At 44.7% G+C, this 16,669-nt stretch overlaps 1 protein-coding gene across 3 annotated transcripts in view; it reads right to left on the bottom strand.

Annotated features, from left to right (window-relative positions):
• The window catches only part of CPNE4 (copine 4), a 195,713-nt gene extending 179,406 nt beyond the window's left edge, over nt 1–16,307 (bottom strand). The window contains exon 1 of one of the 3 annotated variants that reach the window (XM_072328609.1): nt 16,151–16,307. The gene's annotated coding sequence lies outside the window, so the exon portion shown is untranslated. Of the gene's footprint in view, nt 1–15,987 lie in introns of all 3 variants that reach the window. The other 2 variants (XM_072328607.1, XM_072328608.1) reach the window with 2 other exon arrangements.
• Between the last annotated feature and the right edge of the window lie 362 nt (nt 16,308–16,669).

Consider the following 16,669-nt stretch of genomic DNA (forward strand, 5'->3'; position numbering starts at 1 on the left):
TGCTATAGTATGTAGCCACACACCCCTACTTACCAGATCTCATTTCATAAGATCAGCTGCTTTGTAAGTGAAGGTGTTAGCTGCTCCTTTCACCTGATGTGTTGGAGCCTCATCAGCAGAACCACAGCCAGGTTTAAACCTTCAGTATGCAAACAAGTCCTGCTTAGAAGAATCTAATTCCAATCTCTTTATTGCTCACCTAAGGTATTTATTGCACTTGATAGGCTATGAAGAAGGGCAGCCAGATTGATCCCAGGATTGTAGGATTGGAACTAATGGGAACTGCTATAAAATTTTAATATATGCCATCTTCCAGACGAAAGGAGACTCCAGGGGGAACTGACCTTTGAGAGTAGAAACCTTAATAACGTGTCAACAGTGCAGCATTTTTCAATACAAAAGTGAGTGACAAAATTAAGGGAGACTGTAGTATAGTTGTACCGCACAGAAATAACTATCCAAGGAGAGAGTTATAGTAAACTTAAGTGAATTTATTAGTTATATAAATGACTTTTTTTTTTCTTAAGTGCCAAAAAAATTCTGATATAGTTGCCACTGATTTCAAGCGGATCCCTGCCAAACCACCAGCTATGAAAATAGTTCTGTAAGCACCATCTCAACTTCTGGTTGCACACCCACAGCACTGACACTTTATAGCAGCACACTCCTCCTGCCTGAGCACTCAGCTCTTCCAACCCAATGTTGTAACACACCAATAACTTTGGCCACAGCAAGAAATTCTCCAGTTAATTTTCAGTATGCATCTATTGAAAGGGTGTTAACACAAGCAGTGACAATATAGTGAATTGCAGTAATGCCATCATCTATATTCATGGTTATCTGTTTCAATCCTATACTTCTATATCTCATATCTAAGAGTTTCAACTTCTTTTTTTTCTTCTTTACAGCAGCAAGCAGATCATGTGGTCCCCATTCCCCTAGGAAGCCTGCACAGCCTGTTTGGCTAACAGTGCAGACTCAACCACAACAAATAAGCCTTACAGAATGACTTCTGCACAGCACTTTGCCCTGCCCTACCGAGTCAAATGGAACAGTAAAAATCAGAAGCACAGATCAGTACCTTGAAAACTACATTACCTTAATACTTGAATTTGCCACGAAAAATTGCCTAAGAACAACTGCAAACTTAGAAACCTGCTCTTCAAAGAATTATTCAGTCTTCCTATCCTAAACCGCAATTTTACTCTTTTCTGAACACATATTATTAAATTACAACAGGTTTAGCCATCTTCTCTTTCTGCAACCAGGTTCCTTAAGACTCAGGAGACCAGCTCGTGCCTGATGAAATAGTGCAATTCAGTAACTTGATTAAAAGGACTGAGCTGCTTTACACAAAGGCCCAGCAAAGATTGAAGCTTTCATGTACCAGACTTTTAATTTCAGGATGATATTCAATAAGGGCAATGAATTAACTAGTCAAAAGGAACAGCATGAGTGAGTTAGAGGTGAGTGAACTTGAACTGAGGAAGAAAACATGAGCATAGATTGAATAGAAAGAATGATAACTGCACACTCTTCTCCTTTAAAAGGCCAGTATATGCTGGAATACCCACCATTCCCACCCTTCAGAGGTACGCTGGCCCCTCAACAGTATAAAACAAGGATGTACTAGGAGATTCCCCACAGTGTACCATTTCTAAGTATTAACACCAGCATCTCCAGATCCCCATTTTCAAATCCCTCACTTCACACTTCCAGTTTCTATTCAAGAAGCACCAACAGCTAGGCTGCAAAGCAAGCAGTGCATTGCTAATGCCAAAGAAGGTCAACTCAGGAGTAACCTAATTGAGAATCCTATTACTGTGCGAATTACATAAAGTATTCCTCTCAACTGTTAGTCTAGAGGCCGTGCAACTCAGTAGTACTAGGAACAGTGCATTATTAATAACATTTACTGTACCAGTCACATAAGATTCTATGATCATTATCTAGATGTGCTTTGAAGAGGGAAAGACCAGCACTTGAGGGGCATTCAGACCACTCCATTCAAATACTGCACAGAACTGAGATGTTATTTTGAAACACCTCATGGTCAGTTATTTATGAGCCTGTCTGATTGAGCCATCCAAGCCACCCAATGGCCTTTTGCACATATCTCTGTTGAGCAATGGGCACTGCAGACTTCCCAGAGAAGAGGCAAAAGCAAACGAGCCAGGGAAGAAGGAAGATGAAAGCAATTGTAAAGAAATAGGCATTTTTAGGGATAAATGAATCACAGCTTCTTTGCACGCCATACCTAGTGGCTGTCTCACTATATGCCCCCATCCAGAGTGGATGCATCCCTCACTGCAAAGCTCCAGGGGCAGCAGAGCCTGCTGATAGCTAACGCACAAACTTCCTCCAGGAGCCGGTGATGCAAGTACACCATGTGCTTTCTGGCGCCAGCCAACTCACGCCACTGCACAACACTGATAAGCCTCCATAGAAGCACCACTGACCTGAAGCAGCAATCTGTCTCATCGTTCAAACCCATCCTGCACATATTCTATCTTTTTGAATTAACCTTTCTATAGCTCTCCCATCTTCTTTTCCAGTTCATGAGCAGCATCCAGCAGGACTACAATACTCACCAAGACTGGGCAAACTAGAATCTCTTGAAGAGAAAATAGCCCTTCCTAAAACAGCTTTTTCTTTTTTAAAACACCCACCAGACACAGCATTTCTTCAGCTACTACAGTCTGCACGCTATTTGTATTTTACTTACAATCCATTAGCATAAAGAGAGTTAAATATGTACAGGTAAGTACAGATGCTGGGAAAAGCACCTATTAGACTCCATGAAGGTTAAAACAGCCCCCTCTTACAGATGACAGATTCAGGTCAGGGAAAGTACAAAAATGGAACACTATTACCATGCACAACACAAGGAATGAGTCGTTTGTGCCCTTCCCCCCTGCCCCACAGCGCACTTTCAGAGAGACCCAACTTAAATTTGGTCTTGTGATGCTACAGAAACCTTTGACAGAAACACATGCAGAGATTTTTTGGTGCTTTTATCTTCCCTGTAGTCAACTGTGGCACAGCCCCATAAAGACAATGCTGATATGACCTCATCGGGATCAACAACGCAAAAGGAATGGACAACAGAGCTGCAGAAACATGTATGCAATGGAGTATCAAGGCAACAGGGAAGAAATGCATACATATACATATTTCTTGTCACTTTACAAATTAGCGCTCTTTAGAGGAGGGTTGTTTTCACATTTTATCATCCAATTTACTGTAGACACAGTAACAGAGCAGAAAATAGAAATATGGGCTCTCTGATCTGTTTCTATGGCTGCTAGAGATGAGAAAATGAGTCACTGAAGTAGTGTTCTGGTTTCTTATATCATCATCATTAAATGGCTAAAACATCAGATCTCTCCTAGTCTAACACTATAGCAGAGGAACGCACCGAGCTTTTCCTTACTCAACTTCATTTCCCCCAAGAGGTGCAAGAGCTTGGTCTGCAAAATCAGTAGGGATATTATTTACATCAAAATCCAGACATGACTCAAATAGATGCAGGCATTAAAACCAATGTAGGATACAACACAGACAGGTTACCAAACCCCTGGCAAAGATGGTAACTTAAGAAACAGGGCTGCAGAACAGGGGCTTTATCTTAAGGGCAGAAAGGATCATTGCAAGCAAGTTTGATATCCCCCATCAGAAACTGAATGAAAGTCTTACATAAATTTTAAAGCAAGCCTATTATTTATCCTTGAATGACAGGAAAAAAAACACGATAATATGAAAGATTTGGGAATTTTAAGAAAATTGCAGCTCTCCAGATTGCTGTGACTTTTAAAGCATGTTGGAGGTACTTTTTAAGGGGATGGAAGGAATGGTGAGTGCAATTGTGAAGTTTTTCACTCTTATGTGGCATTAAATAACACACCATCAATTCCTGCTGAGAAAAAAAGAAGGGACTTTGAGCTCATAAAATACGGTTTCTAGAGTTCAATACAGCTATTCTATAGACAGTAAAAACGTCTTGTGAGAAAACAGCAAAAAGAAAATGAAGCCTGCATCTTGAACTGCATTTTGCATGGTATCATACCCAAAGAGGATAAAAATTGAAAAATAATAATAAACCATCATCAATTCGCTCCTTTGGGATCTAGACCTGAAATGATTCTTGGCCAGGCTTGATAGATATTTACAGATATACATCTATGTAAGAAAGACGTATTTGCTTAAAAACAGTTTTAAATGCATTTAACTCGACACTGCAGCAAGCTAAAACTGCTTTACATAAGGCTGGATGCTTATTAAGAAGAGATCTTCAGAATAATAACATCCAGGTGAGGTGGTGCAACCAATACTGTGCCTTTGCCTCAGAAAACTGACTCACCACAGAATCACAGAATGTTTGGGTTGGAAGGGACCTTTAAGATCAACTAGTTCCAACCCCCCAGCTAAGAATTCTTCTAGGACCTCCTTGTACACACTGGTAAAAGCACTTTTACACACTTCAACCTGTGCTGATATAAGGCCTGTGTACTGGTGTTAAATCAAGTTCCACACAGTTCTTCTGTAAGTACTCTCCAGTCTACTTCCAAAGTCAGTGGGCCAACTCAAACCCACTACAACATAAAGCAAGTTAAGATTTCACTTGAAGCAGACTCCAATATTCTCATAAACCTTTTGTACTTGCAGAGCTGTAGAGGCGCAACCTCAGGTAACAAGGCACTAACAAACACCAGCAAGGTAACTTCATCCCTCTTCCTAAGAATGAAAACAGATGATCATATTTGAGTGATGAGGGTGGGAAAATCACTGAAGCGCAGGTAAATACCTGCTTTTCTTGCTACAGTTTGTCTGTGGTTATGTTGCCATGTACCAATGGTCTACCAACATTCACCTACCATTTTACAATGCTGAATAATTTAAAGTTGAAAGAAAAACAAAAAAAAAATCACTTTGGGGGGAAAAAAAAAAGAACTAAGACTCATCCTTCCAAAAAGTCCCAGAATGTATTTTTGTTTCCTTAAAAGAAAAACAAAACCAAACAAACAAACTGGGGCGTTTCACAGGATTACCCAACCTACTAACACCATCGTGTCACCTCACCAAAAATGCACTAACGGCTAGGGAAAAAACATTCCTTGATACGTACCAATTATTTCTTCTATTTATGACCTACCCATCAGCAACTAGGTCTTCTGCTTCAGGGTTTAAAACATCTGTTAACACTTGAACACAGAGCAGAACCTATATGACAGAATGACAGCAGATCCTCTTCCAATATCACACAACTCAGCATCCCACCAGGGCTCGCACTGCTGCTCAGATCTCACCCGCCTCTGTGCTCCCTTCCAAGCCCTACAAGTTCTCAGCTGAGAATACTGCACAGTTCAGCCACATCTCGCATCTCACCTCCAGCAGAATGCAGCTGCTTGTCTTCTTGAAAATAACCAAAGGTGATGGTGATTCTCAAACATCGCCCACTGCTGCAGGCGTATGGCTTTAAAAATATCATACAGTATTGGAAGTAAATGACAGTGCAATGCAACTTGATTTAAGCCACAGTCTTCAACATTGTTCCAAACACTCATTTGGCTGCCAGGCTCAAAAACGTCAAAGCTCAAAAAGGTTATTAGACTATTGTTTATGACAATGGGAGTGTGAAAGTTTGCAGTCACGCTAACATACTCAATTTAAAAAAAAGAAGAAAATTGAAGACATGATTAAAAAAACCTGCACACACAAAAGCTCTGACTGTCCCTTTATGCAGTTGACAAAGGAGCTGCTTCTTCCCTCCTCTACTCCCTCGTCGGAATTTTTTTCAATCTCAATATATAATAAGAACTGAGAGAAAAAGAAAAATCATTCAATGTATTTTTCATGTGCATTCGGGAAATCTTTCTCTTTTTTGTCTAGAAAGAGGTACTGCAGTTTACCTAAATTGACTCTTGAGGGTATTACACTTAGAATGAATGTTTAATAGATGTTAGCTCAGTTGAAGAAGTAAATAGCTCACGGAAGACAAACAGCGCTAAATCTCTTCATAAATAGGAATTTTTCCTCAAGTGCTTTCACACAGCCCAAAAGCGTGTGTGCTCTACTGAAATATCACAGGCAACTATGTATGCCTGTCACTTTATCTGTTTGAACAGAAATTAAACAAGGTTGGGATTGAGCTTTCTGCTCCCTCTCAAATATATATAAAACAGCGCAGAAACCAGTTTTAAAGGGAAATGCACATGACTGTGTGTTGGACTGGGAATCCAGACATCCGTGTTCTGGGGCCTCACAGCCACAGATCCCTGCTATGATTGCACACAGATTGCATAACCCTGCTGTCCCTCAGTTCCCAGCAATCCTCACAAGTCATTCAAACACCAAGGCCCAGAGAAGCAACACTATTCAACATTTGTGAATTCATAGGCTGGTTAGGCTGTCTTCAAATGCAGCCTTTTCTTCCTCCTTCAGCCTTTCTTATTGCCTGTTTCTTCCCTGGGGAAGTAAATCCACTCCCAAACACACACCTCATATAAGGGGCACCCTAACAGGGAGTGAAAGCAGATCATCCCCCTAAACTGCTGCTCTGCCAGTCCTCGCACTTAATGCTGTTTCCCTGGTATACTTTCATTTCTGACTGCAACACTGTCCCAACAGCTTCTAATATCCCATGTAACAGCAATGCTGCTTAAGAGTTTCCAAGCAAGTAGAACAGTGCAGAAGGAAAATTGCTGCAAATGTTCAAGAAGAAAAACAAAACAAAACAGTCTCAAATCATGACAAACTTGTCACTACAAGTTCTTCGTGACTTCTACCCACCCTGCTGAGTACTTTCAACTAAAAAGCAAGAAACAATTGACAGTGCAAAGTTGTCGCCAGCTGCTTCCTTTTGCCTAAAGGACATTGGTCCCAGACAGGAAAGAAGGAAGTTCAAATCCTTGCTCCACCCAAGAGGATTCAAAGGCTTTCTTTGCTCCTTCAGTCTTCCATGCTGCAGTCAGTCCAGCATACAGAGCTGCTGTGGTGTCTCCCAGGGCGGTGTGTCCTTGTGCATGACATACCCTTCAATATACCACAGAGCCAGGCTGAATCCTGGGGCTCAGTGCCTCCTCTCCCCACTGGGGCTGACTGAGAAGGGAAACTAGGCAGTGTTCTCTCATCTTCCAGACCAACTCCATAGCAAGGTGGCCAATCTACCCAAAGGAAGTGCTCCTGCTACCCCTCTGTACGCCCAAACTCCATATTACATCATAAACTCTCTGAAAAGTAACATTAAAAAAATATAGTTTCATTCTCTATTTTCAATGCATTCCACTCAAGTTGAGCACTTAAACTTCACACCCTACAAGTACAAATTAATGATCAAAAGCTTCTTAATATCTTTGCCTCAAGTTTCTTGTTCGTGAGAGCATGAAAACACTGAGTGGGCTAATGCTGAAAACCAGAAGACTACTGACCTTAGGAGGCCCAAGAGCCTCACAGCAATATCACCAGATAGTTAAAGAAACACTCCAGAGATCATTCAATAGGAAAGAGGTGAGAAAAGCTCTCAGGATTCTCACCTCGGTATCGCAGGGATTTGCACTGTCAGAGCTGCCACAAGTGTCCCTCACAGACAAACACGCGTGCAAGAAGGTGTTAACAGACAGTTTGGGCAGGATTTCCCCCAGGGAACACAGCAGCTCCACCTCTTCCCTTCTGCTGCCCATGGGCCACTGCAGAAAGCACTGACAAGTCACACCCCATGGTGGACTACTGCGAACAAACCAACCCAATGCCACTTCCTTGCTTTTTACAAGTCTCACAAGGCATTTTATACTGACAGCTAATGCGTCTTCCACAGAGGCCAGCTCCTGAGTTTTCCTCCTAACACGTGGCTAATAAGAATATTTAACACCAATTTTTTACCTACTCATAAGCTTTTTAGATGCATGCTGACTTTTTTCTCCCCTCCAACATGTGAGTGGCTTGAACTTCTTATTTTCCAACTGCCATTCCACTGGGAGGTTTCCATCTGCTCACACTAACCATACCACAACAGAAACAAACATGCCCCACAAAATCCACACTATAAAAGTTCTTTGCTGTCATGGCCAGTGGCACATAACATAGGAATCAGCTCGCAGAAACTGAATTTGTGGTCTAACTTATATACTCACTAAACCAAGGAAACCACAATCAATAAGAGATTATGTTCAACTGGAGTCTCTTGGCAACAGCTGTATGAAAAATGCTAGAGCTACTCTGTCCTGCACTTCCCATATCTTTCAGAAACCACTGGGCACTGCCACTTTCGCAGACCTCACACGTTCTGCTGGCAACTCACATGATGATGCACTTGGTGAGCACTTCTAAAAAGCTGCTCACCTTCTGTAGTGGAGTTAAGATCCACTGCAGTGCCAGTCACTTGCTGGAGCCATCTTCCCTTGTTCTCTCCTGCTGCAGGAGAAGTGAACCGTTTCAAAGCGATCAAATCCTGCACATTCTCTCTGCGCTGTTTCTTTCAGCTCCAGTTCAGCCTCTGGTCACAGATATAACACTGAAACCTCTCAAAAAAAAAAAATTAGTGTCTGACAAGTCATGGATGGCCACTGGGAAATGGATACAACAGCATGAGAGAATTATTCAGCCAGTAAACGGGTTGTTAAACATAACTACTCCCATGATAAAACACCCAGACATAAGTGCAAATAAGTAAATTAACTTTAGGTACTCGCAAAAGAGAATGATTACACGGTTACTATTTGCCCACAGTGAAATGCATTATATCTAAAAAGGTAATAAAATGCAAGTCATGTAAAAACCTGCTTTTTGCTAATTATGTCCTAATATATCTACAGAACAAACTTGACTTCCTGCAGTCACTTGCAATAGCTGTGTTCATCTTACGCTTAGTAAAGACCAGGTTTGGACTTTGTTAACAATACATGTAGTTTTTTATGTAAGAAAACTGACACAAAGGTTTATTTCATTACAAGAAGGTCAAATATAACTCAATAAGGCAGGAAATTAATACATTAACATCCTGAATAGCAAGTTATAAAGAGATGTTTAAGCCAAGAAAGAAGAATCTTCACTGTGTAACTACTTCCTACTAGTATGGATTAAACTGGTTTCACTTTGGCTCAAACCAAAGCCATTTTCATTGCAGACTAGAATAGCCACTTGTACAAATTCCCCAGCCAACCCTGCCAAGAATCACCACTAACCTTCAAAATGCACTACGCTGTTTAACATCAAAAAGGTTTAAGGACGGTCGTTCAAAATTACAATTTACTTACATTTCAACCAAATGGTTTCCAAATTTCTGCAATTGTTTGTTTATTTTTTAAATAAACAAAGCAATTCTGCCTAGTAAGCGAGGCAGCAAATTCAACCCACATTAGGTGAACGCTTGGAAAGAACGCTGCTGTAAGAAATCACAGTTCAATGCAACCTGTTTTGCTACAGCAAGAAGCAAAGATCACAGATGGATGGAAGAAAAACCTTCTGTAGCACATACTGACTAAATGAGGATTTCAGAAAGCTTTTAGTCCTGTTATTCATTCAGTTACTGGTGAAAGAAAGAGGGAAAGGAAGGGAAGGGAAGGGAAGGGAAGGGAAGGGAAGGGAAGGGAAGGGAAGGGAAGGGAAGGGAAGGGAAGGGAAGGGAAGGGAAGGGAAGGGAAGGGAAGGGAAGGGAAGGGAAGGGAAGGGAAGGGAAGGGAAGGGAAGGGAAGGGAAGGGAAGGGAAGGGAAGGGAAGGGAAGGGAAGCAGCAGAAGTCACTCACATCCCACCTTACACCCCTCTAGCAGTACAAGAAGGCTGGTTCTTCCTGAAGATATCTGACTGACACTTGCACAGAATTGCAAGCCACAAAAGCCACCTTTCGTTGTTAAAATATTTTATACATGCATTAATATGTATTTAAATATATGCATACACATTTTCCACTAGCTAGACTACAACGTGTTGCATGGAGATGAACAATTTATTTAAGCAAGCGTTGCTTTCTGCATAGATAACAAACACAACTCTGTCATCTTTCTGGACAGGAATAACTCCTCCACCAGCGAAGAAGTTCTGCTTTGCATCTCACAACAGCCAGAACTTCACCCACTGTTTCTTCGTTTAAATCAATGTGTGATTTCCCATCTTCATACTCCCGTAGCAAATAACTATCTTCTCCTCTCTTATAAAACCTGCTTTCATCTCCCTTCTCTTCAGCCTCACCTACTGGAGTATTCCCTGCCCCCACACAGCTCTTTTACATCTCATCAACATTCTCAGCTTCACCTTCCTCTATCCTCTATTTCCTTCAATGGCTTCTGTGCTTTTTTTTTTTTTTGCTGGTTGGCAGGTTGGTTTGCAGTGTTTTGGTTTGTTCTTTAAGTTTTCCCTCCCATAGGCAATCTGTTATCAGCACCAGGCAAAGAACCAATTATGAAGCACATACAGCAGAAATACATACCTAAAATAAAAACAACACCCCATACACTGGTGGTTAAAAGTCCAGTGCAGAGCACACGTAACTCGTACAGCTCTCCAGCAGACATCCAGCTACTCTGAAAGTAAACCAAATAACCTTGCAGTTACTATCCACTGGGTCCTCCTAAGGGAAGCAGCGCAGTATTCACACCCCAGCTTTGTGCAGATCCTGCCCCTAGGGGGGTTCAGTTATCAAAACCAGGCCTTTGATCACAGACACAGCAGAACTGCATAACCTTGGATGAAATGTGTAAGGAACTGCCCCTATACTGACATCTGCCAGGCCAGCAAAGCTGAGCTAGATGCTGTCTAGAGATGGTATGCTAACGCTTTGCCTTGTAGCTCAGTACTCCTAGCTACGAACCACATCTCCCAGTTAATAAATAACTGGTCCAAAGTTACATATATCCTGCTTTCAGTCTCTTCGTGGACTCTAAAGTCTGAACGTACTGAGAGAATCAGAGCTAAGTACAGTACTTTGCCCCCCATGGGGCTGGTTGACAGATCTTTAAGAGTGACAAGCTCTCCAAGTAAGTCTTTAGGCTGTAAATCAAACTTGCAGAGCAGCCCTTAAGATTCTACTGTTACACATGCACTGATGAAATAAGAAAGTCTTTGATCATATCGAGTCCCTAAAAACTGGATGTTTTATCTCCATGCACAGAAACTAGAATACAGCCTCCCTTCTCAGTGCATGGAAAACATTCCAGAATTGTTTAAAGACCATCTCTCTAACAGAATCCTTGCACTCCATGTTATCCAATGCTGTGGTCCCGTTAATTTTTCATACTGGTTAGCTTTGCAGTTTGATCTTACATGTTTTGAGTTGATGGGGAAGCATTACATCATTTTTTCAGGTCTCCCCTGTTGTGTCTCTTCCTCGGGCCCACCGTTAAATGCGGACCAAGAAACAAAACTGACAAAACGCCACCCCAAAAAAGAGGTTTTTTTCTGTATAATCACACAGTGTAATATATCACATATTCTTGGCCTTTATAAACATTACAGAAGTGAGACAATATTTTTCAAGCATAAATACACTCATTTAAACATTTTTCCCCACCTTTTTTGGGTGTGCTTTGTTCTAAATTAGCCATTCATTACAAATGCATGCTTACAGAAATGAGGTTTTGGTCTCATTTCTAACTGGAAACTACATTTGACATTTTAAATTGCAGTTACAACATACATAGGACAAACATTGATTTTGAAGCATCACAGCCCAGCTCAACAGAGGGGCACAAGGCAGCTGACATGGTGAAGAAAAACAGACTTTCCAATTCAGTTTACCAGTTTTCCCGGTTTTAATTATTCCACGGTCCTTTGGCACAGTTGTTTCTTTTGGAAGATATATTTTCTTCTCTGTGTCTATATGAAGAGGACAGGCCATAATTCCTGCAAGCTGCCTTTATATTGAATCAGAACTGGGAAAACTAAACACCTCTTATTGTGAATCTGTTAGCATCAACACTTATGGCTCAGTGAAAAACACACAGTAGAAACTAAAGCTAGTCAAGCAGTGGTTGATCAAGCTGGACAGATAGAAGGACCTTCCCTAAATTCAGACAAAAAGGTTACTCATGACTTAAAGTCCTGTGCTTGCTCTGTCTATGCTCATCTATGGTCAGTTCCCATTTGGTCTGCCAGCCTCAACACGTACGTGATATTGCAGTTGACAGAACTGCAAAATCAAGCTGTAGCATAGCAGACCTTCTTCAGTTTCTTCAAGGCAATGGAAGCTGAACTTCAGTCCAGAACATTAATGCACACTTAAAGAAATGAAAGCCTTTATGCAAGTTGAAAAACAACATACCCAGGTACTTTCCAAGCCTGCAATACCTCACAGAACACTCAAACTTCTTTACACCATCCTGACATACGTGCCAGTTCAATCTTCTGCTTCCCTTTCTCTCCTCACCTTTACCTATATGCTAGTTCCATATAAATATTTTCATAGTTACCTATCCCCCCCCAGATCTTCCCCCTTCCTCTGATCACTTTACAAATCTGAGCCTACCTGGCCAAAACATCTGGCAAGACCTCCAAGTCATTTTGAATCTTTCTCAGTTAAACTTAATGATCCCATAAAACTTACATTGTAAGTTAACAGACAAGTAAAAGCAACTGTTTCTATTACCAACACATGATGTACCCAGGAAACAAATGCATCAGGATTATACAAGTGATGTGCAACTCCATGAGCTGGCAAAGGCAGTGGTAACAGCAGTAGGTTTTCTTTCATATCAATTAGCATAAGACTAAATAAGAAACAGCTGTCTACATTATTTAGCACATCCTTAGCTGCAGGTTATTCATTTGTGTACATTTCCAAGGATGTTAATGGCATTAACACCAGTGCCAATCACCTACTGCCTTCACCTAAGTGTACAGATGCTCTTTTACTGCAGATTTTTTTTCTTCAAGACATTGTTTATTCAGCAATCCAGTTCTGCACATACCAAAATATCCAGCTGCTTACTGACAGAATCTAGATAGCCACTAAGGTACTAACAGTCCTATCGCTCGATGTCACACTGACTCACAGGGAAAGGCACTGTTGAAGGCACTGCTCTTCACTGAAGTTGCTGGACAAAATTCTAGATACAAAATAGCTCACCATCCTTTCCAGCAAAAAAAATTCCTTTTTTCTTTTTCTTTGTTTAGGGTATATCAGTTTTCTATTTGTCCAATGTTCACTAAAAGGAATCTTATTCCACACTACTGCAACTCTTCCTAACAGCTGCTTGCAGCCTTTGCTAACCCACGACTGACACTTGTTGGCAAACTAAATGCTGTGGGCACTCCCTCGTGTCAATCTGAAGAACACACGCCTGCATTAGATCAGTGAGGGATCAAAACCACACGGTCACTGTAGCCAGGAGCCACTCCAAGTTTGCTATACTTCCAATGCTCCCTCATCCCCCGCCCTGAGCTTCCCCTTGCCCTCCCTTCAAACGCGCCGGCAAACATTCCACTTCCAACTTCGGGCTGGGAAGGTAGGGCAGGCTGCCTGTGGGATGTCAGAGGGGAAATACAATCTAAGGGATTGACGGCAGCCAGACAGCCTCCCAGGATACTCCACGCCTTCAGAGCCATCCGCTACCGCGGTTCTACACCACCGGGCTCCGCAGCACAGTCCCCCTAGACGCGCCTTTATATGGGAACACCGCTATTCCCCCACACGACGGCATCCCCTCGCTACGACGAGCCCGGCACAGCCCTGTGACGAGAGCAGGGGAGCCGCGGGCAGTGACGCAGCCGGTCCCCGGCCGCAGTCCCCCGCCCTCCGCCGCTCCTTGGGCGCCTCCAGCCGGCTGCACTCAGCTCCCGCTGCTCCGCGGGCACGGCCGGCAGCTGGAAGGCGGTGGGCTCTGAGCGCCGCCCGCCCCGCCCGTGTAACAGAGGCGGGAGCCTCACGGCGCACCTCCGTGCAGCCGCGTTCTCAGGGAGTCGGTAAGAATTACTGAATCAGCTTTCACCTTCTCTGTCTGCAGAGGAAGAGAGCAGTTCCGGTAAGGTTTCGTGACAAATACTAAACGGAGCTGCTCGCAACGTGGTGTTTCCGTTCCTGCCCGTTAGCACTACGGCACCCATCGCCCCTGACACTCCGCTCTGCCGCCGCCGCGAGCCCCGACCCGGCTCGACTGCGGGCAGAGCTGCCGTGCAGCGCAGCGCCCGCCGTACCCACCCGGCCCTTGGGCGGCTGCCAGTTCGCCCTCAGCTCCCGTTATCTCCGTGCAGCTTCTCCTAGGGCACAAATGCCACCTTCAGGCTTCCTTTCTCCCCGAGGCAGCGCTGCCTAAGGACACCCGCAGAGCCGTGGAGTGAAACGTTCCTTAGCCACAGCTAGAAGGCAACTTACAGCCGTGTACAACCGCAGCACCGAGGGCAGATCACACCGGGGCCCCTCACAGCCTTGCTGCTCTGAGTTCTTCCTGCGCCCCAACTGCTCAGCTGCTCCTTATGATCGCACGTTGCTATTTTTTGAGTGCACTGGCAAACTTTGCGAATGCTACCAAAACCCAAAGTTCCCATTTGCACAGCTGGCTCATCCCATCTCTTTGTAGCCAAGTGTTCTCCCTCAACTTAAAACTTTCCGTCACTCAACGTACTGATGAAGCACACAGCAGCGGATGAGGCTAGATTTCAGCCTGGCTATCGGCGCGAGGTGTTGCTGACTAATGGTTGCATCGGGAGCCACGGTGCTGACCACTGGCTGCCTTGCATTCCAGTTCCAGCCCTAACAATCCATTAACAGAGCGCTATTTGCACGCAACGCAGTCTGCTAGGTGGTTTTAAAACCTAGCAATAGCAAACCTGGGAAGAAGGGAGAGAGATGAGACCTCAACAAGCTCCTACCAAATGGCAAGTACGTCAAAAAACAGAGAAAGCCATACAGCTGAAAAACACATTTTGAACTCTGAACACTGTCAACCACTGCGTGCAATAACTAGGAATATCTTTACCTTACAGCACAGTCAAAGTGATCTATAGCAAGGAAGGCAAATAGCACAGGTGGGTTCCCACCCTACAGCTTCTACCACCTTGCTTCATCTTGCTCATCAGACATCCCAGGTGACACGAGGCACACAGTCTCCCTGCACCCGCAGTCCTGTCCTGCCCCATCCCAGGGAAGCATCCAGCACACAGCGCCGTGTTCTGTGCCAGCTGTTCTGCTGTTGGCAGCTCCCATCTCTGCCACACTGATAAGAATATCGCTGGTTCCATTGACTTTCTGCTCGAGGTACAAACATCAAGCGCTTATCAGGAGAATTAGCCCACCGTAACTCACTTCCCCACAGTATTTTGAACCAAGCTACGTTTAAGCACCTTATTCTAGATAAACCTCTCCCAAGAGTTGAGATGGACAGCTAGGCTTGGTAGCTCAGCTAACAAACTGCAGGTGCTCCCCACACATATACTGAGAATCTCCTTGCGTTCTTTGTAGCGGGTTTCCTGAGTACTTTAAAACTTCAGTGACAGCTCTGAGAAGACCTTAAGCGTATGCTGATGGGAGAGCTCAGACACGAGCTTAAGGACATCAGGTATCTGAGGCTCTGCTGCGAGCAGGAGGTTAGCAACCCCACACATCTACCCACAGACACTGAATTTACGCACACGCATTGGAACAGGAGGAGTTTTCGCTGAAGGAACACCACAGCTAACAGTGACGCTGCCATGCCCTACTTCTGAAACAACACTTCTCGTATCCAGCCACACAAACGCAGCTCCGGAGAGATCTTAAGGCTACAAGAAACTCCCCAGAGAAGGCAGCACGGTGCCCTTCCCTCACCCCGAGGACTGCAGCAGCCCACACCTGGAATCCCAGGGACCCCCGTACAAACTTCGAAGCGCCATTCCTAAAGAGCTTCCTCACCTGAAAGCAATTACAGCACACACACATGCACGAAAAGGAATGGGAAAAAGAAAAAAAAAAAAAAAAAAAAAAAAGCTTTTTCTGTTCCAACAGACTTTAAGTAAAGGAAAGTTCCCACTTTATTTGACTTCCCTCCGTGCTCTGACAAACGGATATCTCGCAGCTACGCACCGAGTCTCGCAAGCAACCGACGGATCCTCCACCGGCGTCCCGCCGGGTCACTGAGGAACACGGCACCACCGGAGCGGCGGTAACCGAGCAGCTCACGTGGCTGGAGCCGGCCGCCACAGAGCCCTTCCCGCCGCGCCAGCTGCCCTCAGGGCGCCGCTCCTACCTGCCCGCCTCGGCTCCCTCTCAGCGGCTGACGGCGGTGCAGGAGCGCTGTCCCTGCAGCGGGGCGAGCCCCATGTGAAGAGGAGCGAGGGAGCCCGGCGGCTCCACCGCCGAGGGGAGGGGACGGAGGGAGGAGAGGAAGGAGGGGAAGTAGGAGGGAGGGAGGAGGCGGGCGGGCGCGCCGGGCGCTCCCCCAGCTCGGAGCCGCCCCGACCCCGATGCCGGAGCCCGCGACAGCGCCCCCTGGGGGAAGGTAGCTCCGAACGGAGCCGGTCCGTGGCCAGCCTCACGCTCCCGTCTCCGGCAGCTGCCAGAAGTGGGGCTGGAGAGAGCTATGAAACCCCAGAGCCCGCGGGCTGAGGGAACAGCGGCTCCGCTGGCTGCTGAGGGGCCGCTGTGCTCCGTGCCCAGCTCTGTGGATATCCCGGCACGGAGAGGACACCCGAGTACAACACAGCCCCAGTGAAGCAGAGAGCTGCGCCCACAGTTAAAACACAGCACGAGGACTTGGGACGTCACG

The sequence above is a fragment of the Excalfactoria chinensis genome, chromosome 2 (assembly GCF_039878825.1).
Source record: "Excalfactoria chinensis isolate bCotChi1 chromosome 2, bCotChi1.hap2, whole genome shotgun sequence".
Lineage (NCBI taxonomy): Eukaryota > Metazoa > Chordata > Aves > Galliformes > Phasianidae > Excalfactoria > Excalfactoria chinensis.